The sequence below is a fragment of the Protopterus annectens genome, chromosome 4.part1, assembly GCF_019279795.1.
Source record: "Protopterus annectens isolate FY-2018-M chromosome 4.part1, PAN1.0, whole genome shotgun sequence".
In the NCBI taxonomy this organism is placed as follows: domain Eukaryota; kingdom Metazoa; phylum Chordata; order Ceratodontiformes; family Protopteridae; genus Protopterus; species Protopterus annectens.
Genome location: NC_056734.1, coordinates 890,183,019 through 890,200,507, shown reverse-complemented (window position 1 = coordinate 890,200,507; position 17,489 = coordinate 890,183,019). Strand labels below are relative to the sequence as shown.

Genomic DNA, 17,489 nt, shown 5'->3' with positions numbered 1-17,489 from the left:
CTCTATTTAGCTTTCTAAGTATTACAAGTACTATCTTATTGTCATACTTACACAGCTGCGGGATGTCCGCAGTCTCAAACTCATTCTGACAGTGGTTCAGAGTATCCCTTTTTCACCTGTGTAGGTCATTAAAATGATGCCTACACTGCTCGCAAGTGAGTGGGATACCAGTGGCACCGGATATGGCCTGGACCACACTATTCCACGCCTCAGACTTGTACTGGGAGCCAGAATAGTCCCCCTGTAGAAGCCTTTGGCTGTGGTGCTTTACCAGGAGTCTAATAAATATGCTGGACTCCTGGACACCCCACCTCTGTGCATTAAGCTTGGCACCTTCCTCTCTAATGACAGCCATGTCTAGCAGCCAAACTACAACAATGGAAACTGATGATTTCCAGACAATTCCAGTTATCACATTTGCTAGTAGTGTGCAAACCCGAGCAACAATGCCAACTGTGTTTGCATGATGTGAAGTAAAGAGCAGCAGTGCCAAGCAGAAATGAATAAAATAATTGAAACTGGAAGGCTAATCTAACACTTGGCCTTAGTCTGAGGGGTGTCTACTGATGTAGCCTGGAAATATACATTGCAAATTGGTAGGTAGCTGTTAGGTGAGTTAAGTTTGCAGATATGCACTGGGGGCATAATTATAATGACCTGACACATTTGTTTTTGCCTTTATATGCTCTGGACAATTGATTTTTACACTGTGGGATTCAAGAATACGCATAAGGGACAAAACATTTTCTTCCACACCATTGAGTTTCCCTCTTTCCCACAGAAGAATTGCTGCTCAGACATAGTCGGGAATCATACATAAATACAGGTGACAGTTTGAGCTGTTACACATTAATGTGTGTAACCTGACAAGGTTATTAGACATAGATCCAGTTGTTCATGTTTCTTATATAATTGTGGAGCCCATGCAAGAATAGCAGATAGCAGAATTACACTTACAGAAATAGAGTAGAAAGTATATCCTCAGTCCTATATCTGAAAACACAATAATGGTGTCTCATCCCTCATATCAGCTCAACTATCTAAAGTGTTATAAGTGATAGTCAATATAATGGGAAGTGGAACAACAGCAAAAATGTATGGAATACCCTGTATTAGAACCCAGGACCATGTGTATGGCAGTCCTACAATTACAGCTGTTGCCACAAAAACGTTGAAATAACACTTGTCTCTTTTTCAGTTCATTGCTATAAGCTGTACTGTTACAACAGTAAAAATAGGTTGCACACCCTGTACTAGAACCCAGAACAACTCTACTCCAACCCAACACTTAGACCTGCTGCCACACAAATGGTTACATGACATTTTCTAATTTCTTTTTAAAGGTCTCTTTGTTAACCGCTATGCAATGTCACTTAGCAGTTTGCTCTGTGCCCAACAGAATTAACTGAATGTATCCAGTTTTGGTTGTTGGCTGTCTGAGTCCTGTCTGCAGGTGTTCAATGGCTGCAACTGCTGGGTACCTCATAAAACACTGAGCAATGCTAAGTGTAGTTGAGAAATGAAACACAAAAATTGCAACGATGTATTGTTTTTGACTTTTGCCCATTTACATATGCCATGTTTGAAGGTGTTCTGAAGGTGTTCTGTCTGCTTCCTGGGTGAGCCACTAGTCTTGTTTGTGCACTGCTGTGCTTCATGCAAATGAGATAAGCACAGCCAAACCTGACATTCATATCCTCCATTTTCTGTATTTGCACTAACTTGGGCATCATGCAAACACTGACAGCCCCCCCCCCAAAAAAAAAAGAAAAAAAGGGGGAAAGTAGTTGAAATGAGGAAAAGCAATCTATGACATGCACACTACAAAATGTTAGTACACATGAGATATTTCTACATAGGCCTGAATCTAAACTATCCAATGAACCTTCAGAACACAGTAAGGGTGCCTTATCCCTCTTTGTCAGACAAACGCCTTTACACTAAGGAACTGAAATCATTCTGCATATAACCAGCTGCAACATCATCTACAGTAATATGAAGCTGTATAACTGTTATTTGTGCATTTATTAATTTTGGATGTATTGCACTAAGTGATCACTCAACCAGTTATGAGTACTGCTTGCACATATGCAGCTTTGTCTTATCGCTCTGTGATTGTTGCTCATTATTCTCTTACCTGACCAATTATCTGAGGCATGCAGTCTGTAAGCCATTCTATATCATTGTACTAAAAATGTGTCAGGATATTAAATGGCAATAATATAATATGTAGTTGCCAACAAATAAAGAGGGTTGGATGTAATGAGAAGCACCTGTGAATTGTGTGCTGCTTACTTACATTTCTAACCTTAACATAATTACATCTAACACTTTGTAAGACTAACCTGACAGACCCACTGGATGTAAAGCATTGCTGTTGTGTGTTCCGTCTCCCTACCAGTAATCAGTCAAAGTTGCAATCCATTAAAAACTAACACTGAGGGAGTGCCTGCACTATGTTTGCATCTGAACATAGAGCCAAGTATTTGGGATTCAGAAATTCTAATGATTTCACACCTCATTTGCGTTTTCAGTGTGCTGACAGCCCAGAATCTACACTATAAAGAGGTAGCCATGCAGCAAGAGAAACTGAAGGAGAGGAGACTTGTTTATGTGAAGAACATAGAACACAGAAAAGAGGCTATTACTTTGGGATATATCTGCACAAAGGATTACTGAGCTTGAGAAGGTATGCTTGCATTTTGTCAGCTATATACTGCATATGCTGAATATAAATTAAGAAAAATCTGTTTAATAGTTTATATACATATATATATATATATATATATATATATATATATATATATATATATATATATATGCATATTGATTAGCAAAAGCTTTACATTTTTATCTGTGTGCATTAGTTAGAAGTGTACTGATGGCATGGGCATGTTTGTCAGGGCATTTCACAGGTATATATTATTAGCAATAACTTGACATGGAATGTTCTGTAATAAATCTATAGACATATTTAAGGGACAGTTCATTTGATAGCACTTTTAGCATTTCAAAGATGGTTTGTTAGCAAAATGTGTCATTTGCCTGTGCTTTTGGGGGTGGGGGAGCAAAGCTACATTTCTGTTATGGCACAAACAAGGATATGTTGCTCTCCTATTTTGCATCCAACCTGTTGTTCATATTTCAAATCTAGACTGTTTTACATTTCTTCAGTGGGTAATACTGAAATGCTACATTTTCTGTTTTATCTGGGAATAATTATTTTGTAGCTATGTGATACTTATGTGTCTTAGCCTTCTTTTGTCTTTTAGGACACCTAGGACTATGGCACTCAGGTGTCTCAGTCCTCGAAAACCACCCTTCCCTTACCCTGAGATTCAGGTCATTGTGAAAGCATTTAGGCTACATGGTACCTTTCTGCTTCAGAGGGGACGTGGAGATATGTAAGGCATAATGCAAATTGGGCAGCAGATTGTTGCAGAAGTTAATCCAGTGGGCAGCCACAGCAGGCCTGATGATCAGGTGCACCATAGGGCCCTGACATGACTTCATCTGCACGGAGGAGAGCAGCTTCAGTGGCCCATGACTAGATGGGCACCAGGGGGGCCTGCTACAGAGCCACCACTAACAGCAAATGAAGAGTTCCTGTCCACTGTCAGGGATCCAGACAGCTCCCCAAAAAGTGCTGGACAGCATGTCCTTGATGTTGGTGTTACTGTTTTGGGGATAGCAAGCATGATTCAGGAGGAACTTCTATGTAGGCTTTTGTATCTCAGTTGTTAAATACTGTTGTATAGTAAAACAATATAAAAATATGTTAGTTCTGTTTCACAAGAATTTTCTTGGGGGGGGGGCGGTGGTTGAAGATTGCTACAGTTAACCAATGCATTCTGATTGATTACACATGATCTTAGGTTGGACTTGTCATCCAAGTTCCTGTTGAAAGTATAGTTAATGGACAAAGAAAGGGGATGAAGTATTACCCCTGATTTACTGTTAATTGTGATGATGTTGTCCTTACCTTTTGCTTATTTTCTTCCAGGACCATCCAGCATACAGAGCATACCATCATCTGCACATGGTAAGCCAAACACTTTTATGTCAGTACTGATGAGCAGTTCAAATAAATATTTTAGTGGGTGATGTTGATGTCAGGAGTGTTGTGTGTATTGCTGTACTGTCTAATCATGGCAGCACTGTTATTCTGTTAGTGTATATTGGACTATAGTAGTGTAGGTATTAATTGTTTCTGTGTTTGTTGCTTATTGTCACAGGTGATCCTATTAATTGTTTCTGTGTTTGTTGTTTATCACAGGTGATACTGACAGTGGAAGTGTGGGACTTCTACCACCTTATGTCAGAGTACCAGCAGACTCTGATGATGATGGTGGCCAAACAGAGGCACAGTTGGGGGTGCAGAGGTTGGATCTGACACTGAGGTTGACATTCAGCCATCTCCTGAAATTCCATTAGACAGAGCCAGTAGACTTACACCTACCCATTACACTGACTCCTCAGATATTGGACAGGTGGAGGATGAGACGGTTGATCAGGGAAGTGTTGTTAGTGTGGCTTCAGTGCTGTTGACTCTAGTCGTAGCCAAAGTGTGTGCAAGGTGCCACACAAGAATGTTGCTAGGTGTGTTCAGAGGATGCCTGCTGTCCATCCTCCACCTGATCCAGGTGTCTCTTCCTGTGCCACTCAAAGTATGTTTAGGGGCATCATGGAGGCTGTCCTGCAGAGTGGTGCTAGCAGCAGAGAGGCTAAAAGAGCGACTGCTAACCTGATAAAAGTGTTTTTTTTCCTGCTACTACCTGGGCGACTGGCCGATCTAGCTAAACTGCAAGTATTTCTGCTTCTTGAACTGTTTTAAACTGTTTAAAGTTGTTTTTGGACCTGCACATTTAAAGTTTGTCCTGTTTGTTGCATTTACCTGTTGAGGCTACACACTCAAGTGCGCTAGCCTGTGTTACATATTTATTGCATTTCATTGCTGTTTGTTGCAAAAAAGAAAAACAACAAAAAAATTATCCTTGTTTCCCATCTTTCCTGACCTAGAGTAGTCCAAATACAGGCTTTGCTGTATTCTGGACTTTTGGAAAGTTCCTGTGTTGCCCATTTCCTTTCTTGGATAAAGGGAGGCTTCTTTGTTCACCAGTGGCAGCCTATCTATCCCTGGTGGAGTGTTCCCAGCACAAGAATCTGGTAGTCTATTGGCCATTTTGGGCCAATTTCTAGCTGTTTCAAGTCCCCCTGTATAAAACCTGCTTTGACGTGGCTTTGAGCAATTTTGCGCATAGCGCCGCATCGGGCAGCAACGCTTAATTGGGTTTAAACCATTCTCGGCTCCACAAAGTCTGCTCTTCACTTTTTCCCTTAGAACTGATCTAGTTCTCATAATAAACACCCTATTCCTACTCTAAAGCCTGGCACTTGCTCACTAAAGCAATTATATAAGTCAGCACTAAAAAATTAAAAGCACTACACCCTCACAAACTCCCCTTGAGTACCTTGTTCCCCATTGGCCCTTTTTTCAATTATAAAGGAATTCCCAATACTATTCTATCATGTCCAAAGGTCAGTTGTCAATCTCCTCTCCGGTCCAGCTGGTGAATCTGGGAATCTTGAGGCAATGTTACAACTGCCTCATGTACACACAACCCTCTCCTCCTCCCAACAAATTCCAACACATGTGAGAGATGCAACCATATAGCCAAACTGGAGGCTAAGCTCTCTCAACTCAGTACTGGCGTAACCAGTCAGGAGGAGAAGGAAACCACACTCACTACAATTCCAGTCGCACATAGACCTACCACGACAGCAAACCAAACACATAAACACACAAAAACATACTCGGAGGCTCTAAATAAAATCTGCCTAAGCAGCAGAGACCTCCAAAGCAGACACCCAAGCAACTGCTACCCCAAAACAAAACACATGCAACACATAGCTCACAAAGCCAGTGTGCCGAACAGTCACAGCCCTTAAGGCTAAACAACACACCTGATTCACTTGTAATAGGTGACTCTATCGTCAGGCACACTAACGTCCCGCTCACCAGGCTGAACAAGGAGAAGGTCACGGTGAGCTGCCTGTCGGGCGCTAGGATCTGCCACATAACACAAGCACTCAGGTCACTCCAAGGCAAGTACAAATATGACTCAGTCATTGTCCATGCTGGTGTGAATGACCTGAGACGTACCTCCCTGGACTACATGAAAAGAGACATAGAGGAGCTTTCTGAGCATGTAGCCCAGGCCGGTATGACCCTGACCTTGAGTAGCATCTTACTCTCACCAAGAATGATGCCACAATATGAAGACAAGATGATCAATTTCAACAATTGGCTTAAGTATTGGTGTCATTCAAAGGGGATCCAATGCCTGTCAGCCTGGGATGACATGCTCGACAAGTCACGATGCTTCGCTAGGGACGGCTTGCACCTGTCACCCCTGGGCTTTCGGATATTGGCAAAGGCTCTTGCCACCCCCATAGTGCCTTTTTTAGGCAAGGCTCAAAAGACAAACCCACCTCCATAGGTATCACAAGGGATAAGAAACCAAGAGTAATGCTACTCAACGCCAGAAGTCTAAACCGCAAGATGCACGCACTCGAAACTCTCCTTAGCATGGAGAACATCGATATCTGTGCAGTAACAGAAACCTGATTCAAGGCTCCCAAGAGCACCCCAGCACTACCAGGTTATACCTCATACCATGCTTTTCAGCCCCAAAACTTGGACCAAACCACAAAAAGGGGGAGTATCAATATTCATCAAAGATACCCACATCTCCAGGTTGGTGGCACAGCACGAAGCATCAGAGACTATCCATGTGCAACTAACAGTGGGTAAAAGTGCCTTCCAGTTTATAACCTGCTACAGACCACCCTCCCAAACCCAGGAACCCCACTTGGCCTTCCTGAGAACACTGGAAAATATAAAGGTCTCTCCAAACACCATTATATTGGGCGACTTCAACTACCCAAACATAGACTGGGAGCATTACTCTAGCTCCAACACCCTAGCCCAAAGGTTCCTAGAATTTATAAACTCAAATGCTATGGAACAACTTGTTACCACTCCCACAAGAGGGGAAAACATACTGGACCTGATCATCACCAACATGGGGGCTCTATGCTCCAGACCAGAAGTATATCCCTCACTGGTAAGATCAGACCATAAAATAATCTCACTGGATATTCACATCCCGACCCCAACCCCTGTCCAGAAAACCACAGTGAAAAACTTCTCTAAAGCAAATTTCACACTCCTCAAAACCAAGGTGGAATCCTTCAAAGCCCCTGGGCCTGTGGAAAATACGGCCCAGACCGCAGAATCCTTTATAAATGCATTCCATGAACACCTTCAGGAATGCATGGATCATGCAATCCCAAATAAAACCAAGACTCAATCCTCCAAAGGCAGGCGTCCTGTCTGGTGGACCCCAGCCATAAACAAGCTATACAATAGAAGGAGGAAGCTACTACATGATAGAGAAAAATCCCAAAAAGGGAAGGCATCTGTGATCAGTATTAGCAAAAAACTACGGGCACTGATAAAATCGTCTAAGGCCAGCTTTGAGAGAAAAATTGCACAGGACACTAAGGATAATCACAAGGCTTTCTTTAGTTATGTTAGGAACCTGGGTGGGAATTCCCAGATATGCTCAGAATTATTCCAAAATGACAAAAAATACACCAAACCCACAGACATTGCCAACATCCTAGCTGACAGGTTCAGCGCAAACCCCCCCACCCCCTCCCCACCAAAAGGGCAAATATCTATCCCAGCAGAGTGCTGCCCCCCTGACATCTCAGATGCTTAGGTAAGAGCCACCCCCTCCAAAGCAAAAAACACAGCATCAATGGGACCAGACGGTGTCCTGGGCTGCGTCCTACATGAACTCCAAGAAGAGCTAAGCCCAAACATAAAACTACTGTTCAATCTCAGCCTTACTACAGGATATGTACCCAAAGAGTGACGTACAGCAACAGTGGTCCCTCTCCACAAAGGTGGTGCCTCAACGGATCCTGGAAACTATTGCCTCATAAGCCTGACTAGCTTGGTCTGCAAAGCTATGGAAAGGATCATCATGGACCTCATAAATAAAGATATTGGGGACCTACAGACACTGGATCCTACCCAGTTCGGCTTTGTTAAGGGCAGATCCTGCCTCTTAAACCTGGTCAATTTCTTTGGAACAGTCACCAAGGCCATTGACGAGGGGAAGGTGGTCCACACAGCCTACCTGGACCTCGCAAAAGCCTTCGATACAATACCTCACTCAGGCATTATAGATAAGCTCACCAGCTTAAATATAAACCCCTATGTCACTAGATGGGTTGCAAACTGGTTCAAGGAAAGAACCCACATGGTTAGAATTGCTGGAGCCATGTCAGACTCCAAAGCAGTTACAAGTGGCATCCCACAAGGCTCAATCCTGGGACCTCTCTTGTTCGGTATATATTTCTCGGAGGTACAGGCCAACACGGAATGACTGTGGCTGACCAGGTTCGCAGATGACTGCAAACTAGGTGCCATAATCGACTCTCCAGCCGACACAAGCATCCTACAAAAGGGCCTCATAGAAACAGACAACTGGTGCCAGAGCCATGGCCTCAAGCTAAACGCCAAAAAGTGTATAGTCATCCCCTTTGGCAAAAACAAAGTGCCCACAACTTACCACATAGGTGGTAATCCATTAAGTACAGAATAAGTAATTAGGGACCTGGGGACCCAAGTTGATAGCAATCTCTCATTTGAAAACCACGTGGCCAAAGTGGTTAGAAAAACATTTTATATAGCCCACCTAATCATGAAGGGATTCACATCTAGATCAGGGGAGGTCATCGTGCCTCTTTACTCATCCCTCATCAGGCCCATAATTGAGTACAATGCCCCTTTTGGGATGTACCTTACCAGGCACCTGCAGCAACTGGAAAGACCCCAAAAGTACCTCACCAAGAGGATCAAAGGGCTCAAACAGATGCCATATGCTGCCTGGTTAAAGAAACTCCAGCTCTACTCAGTGGCATACCTCCTGCTCAGAGGCGATCTGTGCCTGACGTATAAAGCCATGTCCAACCCGGAATTAATGGACATGCTGCACCTCAGAAAATCCAAATCCCATCGAGCTACACGCTCGAGAGACTTGAACTTCAGCACTGAAATAAATAGGACATGCTGGAGGGGCAGATTCATAACCCAGAGGCTCCCTTCACTCTGGAATAAAATCCCAGTCCAGGTTAGGCAGAGTCCCTCATTGACTCTCTTCAAGAGGAATCTTGATGAGTGGATGGGAGATCGTAGGTTTACTCCGGGTATCACTTCTGTGTCACTGTTAGACAGAGGCACAGTATACTAACCTCAAAAAAGGGCATAGGAAAATTCATTTAAAATGGGTGGCGAAAGCCAAACACACTCTGGCTAGGCTTATAAATGCCCTAGGGCAGATAGCCTAGTATGAACCTATGAACCTATGTATATTCCTATAGGTCCTCCAGAGAAATGCTTAGGACTGTAGATGTGGCAGAGGCTGACATGTGTGACTGCTTCCACCATGTTGCTGATTCAATGGATCGGATGAACAACACATTGAAACAGGGAGTGCCTGTGATGAAACATCTGCTGGGAGGGGGATGGCATCCTCATGAGTGTAAGTCTGCCACATCATCTGCTATAAGCCAATGTGGCTGTGCCTGATCAAGCTTCCATTTCGCCATACTTCCACTGTTCCATCAGTGGTTGAGCTGTCCACACCCAGAAGTTGCAGGCCATGGGGTCATGGTCCTGAGTATCCTCATGAGAGGAGCTCACCCAGCAGACAGCAGTCACATTCAGGTAGCAGCAGTGCATCTGACTATGGGTGTGGACATGCCAGTGCAACTCCTGGCATAGCCAGTTCATGTGGTCAGGTATGACAGCAATGAACTGCCACCTCTTCCATGCAAGGCTCACACCTGTCCAACATACCAAGATGTGTCACTGGCCATTTGTTGCTTTATCTGAATGTTTGCCTAATTCTCTTTCTTACTCACACACACACTCACCAACCTTTTGTGTCAGCCTAGGCTTCCTGCCCCCACACACACAGCACCCTGTGCAAGTGACGATAACTGTGTCATATCCCTGTTTTGCTCAGGGTACATAGCTGACTTAGTGCTTAGTATATCTGCCTTTGTGATGTTGAATTGTTAATTTTACCTTTGACTTATATTTACCTTAAAAAGTTAACAGTTGATAACATCAAAATGCTGTCATCTTAATTGTTAATGATCTTGTGAGGGTTGTGAAGTCTGAAACTGCAATGTGTATCATTACTTTCTAACTTCTCTGTTTAATGAATTTCCAGTACAAATGTATGGTGCTAAACTGAGGGCATGCAGTGACCATCACTACTTTTGAGAGGTATGACTGTGGATTGTTGATGCCTGAGGCCTACTACTTAATAATGGACACTTATAAGTCAAATAAGTCTCTGCTGTCACATGTTAATGTCATTTCCGTACAAATCTCCACATTTTACCTGCTTATAATATCAAGTAACAACATGCAAGGATATGCCAGTCATTCATATTATTACATAATACACTCTAGGTCCAACACTTACCTTGTAAATGCAGTAGTTGACATGGTTTTAGTTCAGGGCTCACTCTGGCTGATGCTAGCAGTACACAGCTAATACATGGGGAGGTAAAGGTTGTGAGAGTTGCCTGGCATTAATGTTACTATATATATATATATATATATATATATATATATATATATATATATATATATATATATGTGTGTGTGTGTGTGAATAGGAGGAAGGTTTTAGGCCCTTAGGTAGTGAGTGTTATATATATTGTCTCTTAGCCAATGGAGGGCATATTGAGCACGCCTACATCTGCCTACACCCACAGCAGCTGCTGGATCCACCTCTGACTCCTCACCTGCATGTGACTGTGGTGACTTTGCCATAGGTGGTGGGATGTGTGCTCCTTCCCCTTGTTGATCCCGCTGAAGCTCTTTTCTCAAGATGATGTTTTGTAGCATGGCACATACTGTGAATATTTCAGTAAATGTCCAAGGATTGTAATGCAAGGCTCCCCCAGATGTATCTAGGCACCAGAATCATGACTTCAACAGCCCAAACGGATTTGAGTGTGTGCCTCATTGTGACATTCTTCAGCAGGTGTGTGTGCATTTCTGATGGGTGTCATCATACATGGTTCCCGTGCATAGCCTGCATCCCCCAGTAAATGTCATATCCCCCCTAGTGCACATCAGATACATCTGGGAGATCTGCCAGATATGTGAGTCATGGTAACTGTAGATCAATATGTATGTATACTTTTAAGAAGCTTTCCATGGGCATGCACATGTGTAGAAATACTGAGTACGTGTGAGCCTGACTGCCATTTTGTAGTAAGCTGTTGAGATGTAAGCATGCACATCTGAGTAGTCTGTTAGGTTGTTTATATTTTGTACTGATGCTATCCATCCTGATGTGTTTCTGTGTAATAAAGCATATAAATAACCTACTCCCACCTGTTCGTCTTCAATTGTAAACCAAGACGAGCAACATGGTGTCAGAATGGGATCCAGATTCAGGACTAGAAGGCACTCAGTTAATGGTGGAGGAATATAGAAGAATGTATCATCCCACTGCACATTTAACTCAAAAAACAGGTCAGAAATGAATTTCAGGTACCAAAACTTGCTTATTCGAAAAATATAAAACGAAGCACTTAGAATGCTCAAAATGAATTCCTAGTTAAACGAAATGTCTGGAACTGCGACATATTGATAAAAATATTCAAAATAATTACAAAAATATTTGAAACAATGTCAGAATCGCACAAAATGTATAATATAAGGAAAACAAATGCATTTTTTGCTATGTGCTACTTTTTCACATTAATTAAAGCTATTCAAGATATCCAAAGTGTACAAAGTCTTTGCAAGTTTGTGCAGTATTACAGTGCAGTTATTTCACAAATTACAGCCATTTCAAAGCATATTTCACAAAGTACAGTATTTTGAAGAGTTTATTGTGCATTTGAATGTTATTACAAGTACTGGCTGCGTGTGCATGTTTGTACATAATTACAAGGGCCATATTTTCAGTGTGTTTGGGCATACTTTGTTGGCATGGCTGAAGGATTTTGAAAACCAAGTCCACTTGTATTTGATGATAATATTGCATAGCATTGGGGAGTGTGTGCAAGAGTACAATATTTTCATACAAGCTGCATTTTTCTGATAAAGATGACCATACAAAGGCATTTATTCTGTTTAATTTAGCTGGTTCAGAAGCCATAGAAAGAGAGTGTTCATTTGTGTATGCATCTGCTGTGTTTGCAGGCCAGGGGGAAAACCGTCACATAGTGATACCAGCTGAGTCAAAGGAAGACCCGGAGTGCTTAAAACATAAATTTAGAAAAATGTGTAACCCCCAAATGAATATTACACTGGAAAGGCACTTATTTTACAGAAAAGATCAAAAGTCTGGTGAAACTTTTGCAATATGTATAACTGACTTGAGAAATAAAGCTAAAACATGCAGATCTGGTGATTTAAGGGATGAGTTAATAAAAGACAGACGTGTGTGGTATTAAAGATGATGCTGTGAGAAAGAGTTTGCTTCATGACAGTCATTTAACGGTGAATAAGGTCATTGAGATTTGTCAGATCTATGAGCTTACAGAAAAGCACACAAATATGCTTACAAATGAGAAATGCCTGCTTCCAGTATCTTCTAGTGCTCATGTTGATAGTACGCAGCATGTGGTTAAAAGAAACAGGCTCAAGCACGTGGCAGCTATGGGGAGACCTGCAACAGTCTCTGGGAAATCCCATATCTTTCTAGAAAATTCCATAGTGTGCACAGTCTCAGTGAAGCACAAGGGTGAGTCAGCAAACTCAAAGCATGTGCCCTCACCTAGCCTCATAGTCAACTGTCGTATTTGTGGTGGCAATCACATGTCTAAAAGAAAAAAAGTGCTTGGCTTTTGGTCAGCAATGCCACAGATGTAAAAAGTGGAATCGTTTCCAAAGATTTTGTAAATCAAAACAGGCTCATTCTTTTATTAAAAGAGAACATTCAAAGAGACAAGTTGATCATTTATTCACCTGTGACCCGATGTTGATGGTGTGTCTGTGCTTAATGAAACAGTCAATACAGAAGATTTATGGGCAAAGAATGAAGTATTTTATACTGTTTGAATTAACAGGTATGTCATAGAGCTCAAAGCTGACATAGGTTCAAAGTGCAATGTTATGTCAGCAGAAACATTTGCCAGAGTATGTGCTGGTGAGAAGCTTGATTTCGCAAAGTGTGTGAAGCTTGTTGCTTTTGGTGGTGAAGAAATTCAAACTAAAGGTTCAGTAGTGATTTCATGTTACTCTGCTGGGAACTGCTATAGCTGACTTGCAATTTTATGTAGTCAAAAGGCATGTACAGTCATTACTAGGCTTCAGAGACAGTTTGAAAATGGGTCTACTTTCATTTAATAAGGAAGTGCAACATGTAAGCTTAAAAAAACACTGTTCTAATTTTGCCCAGTCTATTTCTTCTGCCTATGCTGATCTTTTTGAAGACAAACCAGGCAAACTCCCAGTTGTGTACTCCATGAAGTTAGACCCAGAAGTCAGTCCACTTGTCAGGCCAGCCCAGAAAGTTCCACCACATTTGCAGAACAGAGTCAAGGCTGAATTAGATAAAATGGTGCAGCAAGGTTAGGTAGTCCAGTTGATGAGCTAACTGAATGGGTATCTTCCATGGTCACTGCTTATAAGAAAAGCTCAGATGATATGAGAATATGTATTGATCCACGAGATTTAAACAAAGCACTGAAGAGACCTCATCATCCAATGCGTACAGTTGAAGAAGTCGCTGCTGTCATGCCAATGCCACTGTTTTTTCTGTTTTAGATGCAAAGAGTTTATTTTGGCAAATTTTGCTTGAACAAAAATCTTCATTGCTAACCACTTTCAGTACTCCTTTTGGCAGGTACAGATTTTTGAGAATGCCATTTGGGATAAATTCTGCCAGTGAAGTCTTCCAGTGTCCTATGGAGCAATTTTTTTCTGGATAACTGTGTGCTATTATAGTAGATTATATTCTAGTAGGAGGTGATGGTGAAACTGAACATGAAATAAACCTAAAGAAAGTTCTAGAAAGAGAGCATGAAGTGAATCTTAAGCTGAATCCTCGAAGTGCAAATATAGGCTAAAAGCAGTTACTTACCTTGATCATTTATTTACCAGTTCAGGCTTATGACCAAATCCTTCAAAGCAAACAGCTGTTCTCAAGATGCCAGCTCCAAACAATATTCAAGCCCTACATTTTCTTGGCATGGGTAAGGATCTAGGCAAGTTAATTCCAGACTTTAGCCAACTCTCAGCACTGCTTAGAGAGCTGACATGCAAAGATGCATCTTGGTCATGGGCACAGCAACACCAAAGAGCATTTGATGTCCTGAAACAGAAAATTGCCAGTCCACCAACTCTCAGATACTATGATGTTCACAAACCAGTTACTCTTTCTTGTGATGCTTCTAAGTTTGCTCATGGTGCAGTCATTCTTCAAGAGGGTAGACCAGTAAACTATGCATCCAGAACTCTAACCCAAACTGAAATGCAGTATGTGCAGATTGAGAAAGAACTCTTGGCAATTGTGTTTGTATGTTCAAAGTTCCATGATTATATTTATGATAGACCTATCCAGATCAAAACAGATCAGTAACCTCTAGTCACTATTTTGAGAAAGTCTATATATACAGCGTCTGCCAGACTGCAATGCATGACGCTCAAATTGCAAAAGTATAATTTCAATCTTGTCTACACAAAAAGCAAACTTCTTTATCTTGCTGATACATTATCCAGATCACCCAGAAATACCACTGAACAGCATGAGAATGAGAAACTTGATTTTGAAGTCATGGAAGTGAGAATTTTTTCTTCCACACATCTTGATGACCTTAGAAGTCATACCGCCTCAAATCCAGTTCTTCAGAAGCTCAACCACTTTATCAGTCAAGGATGGCTGTCAAAGCAATCTTGTTTACCAGTAGACCTGTAACCATATTTTCCTTACAGAGATGAGATTTTGTTTGACAATGGTATCATCATGAAAGGTCCAAAAGTGATTGTTCCAAAGTCCTTGCAACAAGAGTATATTACTATTTTGCATCATGGCCACCCAGGAACTGATTCTACCAAAGGAGGGTGAGAGGATTAGTACTTTGGCCTTCTATGTCAAGTGACATTGACAGAGTACTTTCATCTTGTTCTGTATGTAATAGTACTAAGCCACATCAGCAGAAAGAACCACTTCACCTAAACCAGATTCCTGAACTACCTTGGTTGACAGTTGCTATAGACATTTTCAAATGGAATGGTCAGAATTACTTAGTGTTAGTAGACTCTTATTCAGACTGGTTTGAGATTGGCCTACTTCCTAATCTAGCATCCAGTACTGTCATTACTAAGTTAAAGCATCAGTTTGCAGTCCATGGTAGTCTGCACAAAGTTATTTCTGACAATGGTACACAGTTTACAAGCCATCAGTTCAAAAGATTTGATGAAGAGTGGGACTTTATTCATGTTATGAGTAGCCCTGAGTACCCACAGTCAAATGGTTTGGCAGACCATGCAGTTCAAAGTGCAAAACAATTACTAGAGAAGTCAAAATGACACAACAGTGATGTTTTCTTGAATCTCTTGAATCTCGAAATATTCCTCATGATAAACATCTTGGTTCACCTTCACAGAGGCTTCTGTTGAGACAAACCAGAACCACACTACCAATCAGCAGTAATCTATTGGCTCCATGTGTCAAAACAATGATCATTAAAAGCCCATCTGTTGAAGAAGCACTTATCCCAGAAGTCCTATTATAATAAGACCAGCACACCACTCAATCCATTAGAAGAAGGGGAGATAGTGAGGATGCAGTCATCCAAAGGTTTTGATTGGATTGTTGTCCTGCAAGATTTATGTCCAGAGCTGAGATCGTACATTGTGGCATCACAAGGAGTAGAATTTAGGTGGAATCGAAATATTTGGTCCCAGCTCCGAGCCTGTATTGCACTATCATACCTGTGAAAAAGACTCTAAATGTCAGAGTGAATTATCCAGCATTCAAGATCCAGAGGACATTCCAGTAAATTTCCCTGTTCCTGAGAAGATTCCCTTAAACTGATTGTTCACCAATGACTGTCCCTGTTGTTAAACCTCGTTCTGATTGCTATATCACTAGATCAGGTCGCATTTCCAGGCCATATTCCAGACACATGGCAACTTGGACATGAACGTTGTGTTTATTTCTCACTGTCCGTATAATTGTATGTCTTTTCCAAATGTCACTTTATTTTGGGCAATTCATTAAAGATGGAGGATGTAGAATAATATGTATGTATACCTTTAAGAAACTTTCCATGGGCTTGCACGTGTGTAAATACTGAGCATGTGTGAGCCTGACTGCCATTTTGTAGCAAGCTGTTGAGATGTAAGCATGCATGCCTGTGTAGTCTGTCAATTAATCCGTTCGTTTATATTTTGTACTGATGCTATCCATCCTGATGGGTTTCTGTGTAATAAAGCATATAAACAAACTATCCCGCCTGTTCACCTTCAATTGTAAACCAAGATGAGTGACAGTAACTGCCTGGGTTGCCAGGATATACATTCAAGATGATTACCTAGAAATTACACACAATTTGGCAGTTAATAGAGTAGAATCCCTTTCTATTAATGTAGAGCCTTCCCTGTTCCCCAGGTAGTGCCTTCATTTCTACATGTTTGCACTCTGTGGCACTCAGTACTTCAGGGCAGTGTGCTACAGGATAGACTTCCTACATATTTCTGGCTCTGTCCTCAGGGGTATGGGGAAAATATATGTGGTCACTAACATGGAGCATAGCATTCAAGAAGCGATGGAGGATCCTGGATGCTGATGCCTGTGACACCTGCAGCATGTCCCTTGTTGGTTTCTGAAATGTACATATAGCTAAAATTATAGCCTTTGCCTCCACTGGGATGGATTCCCCTCAGTTTGCCCTGGCACTGAGTTGAGGATGACAGAGGTTGCAGAATTCCTGTAGTGTGTTCTCTGTCCACCCTGTAGCATTCTGCAATTTCCATGTCATGCAGAGTGTGATACATTAAATGGGGTCTGAAAACTCTTCCCCTTCTTGGCCTTGGTCTGTTAACAGCAGCAGTAGCATAGACTTTAGCCTGTTGCACATACACATGAATTTAAGTAACAGCAGCCCCTAACACTGTTTCTGTGTAGACTCCTTTTTGTGGCTATATTCCAGTAGGTTTTGGAATTCGCAGGGAAAGCCAACAACGAGTCTACATGTTTCTTTATCGCTTGTTGAATAGCTTCTCAATTTTGGATTGGTTGATTAGTATACATTTCAGCTGCTTTTGCTGTAATTTGCATTCTACTGTATTTACCTTGTTTGTGCAGATGTACACAGCTCTACACACTGCTTACTGAATCCAAAACAGTGCACAACCATGACACGTACATGGT

The 17,489-nt window shown here is 41.7% G+C and overlaps 1 protein-coding gene across 2 annotated transcripts in view; it reads right to left on the bottom strand.

Annotated features, from left to right (window-relative positions):
* The window catches only part of VWA5B2 (von Willebrand factor A domain containing 5B2), a 1,682,718-nt gene that overhangs the window by 1,616,610 nt on the left and 48,619 nt on the right, over positions 1-17,489 (bottom strand). The window lies entirely within an intron of this gene.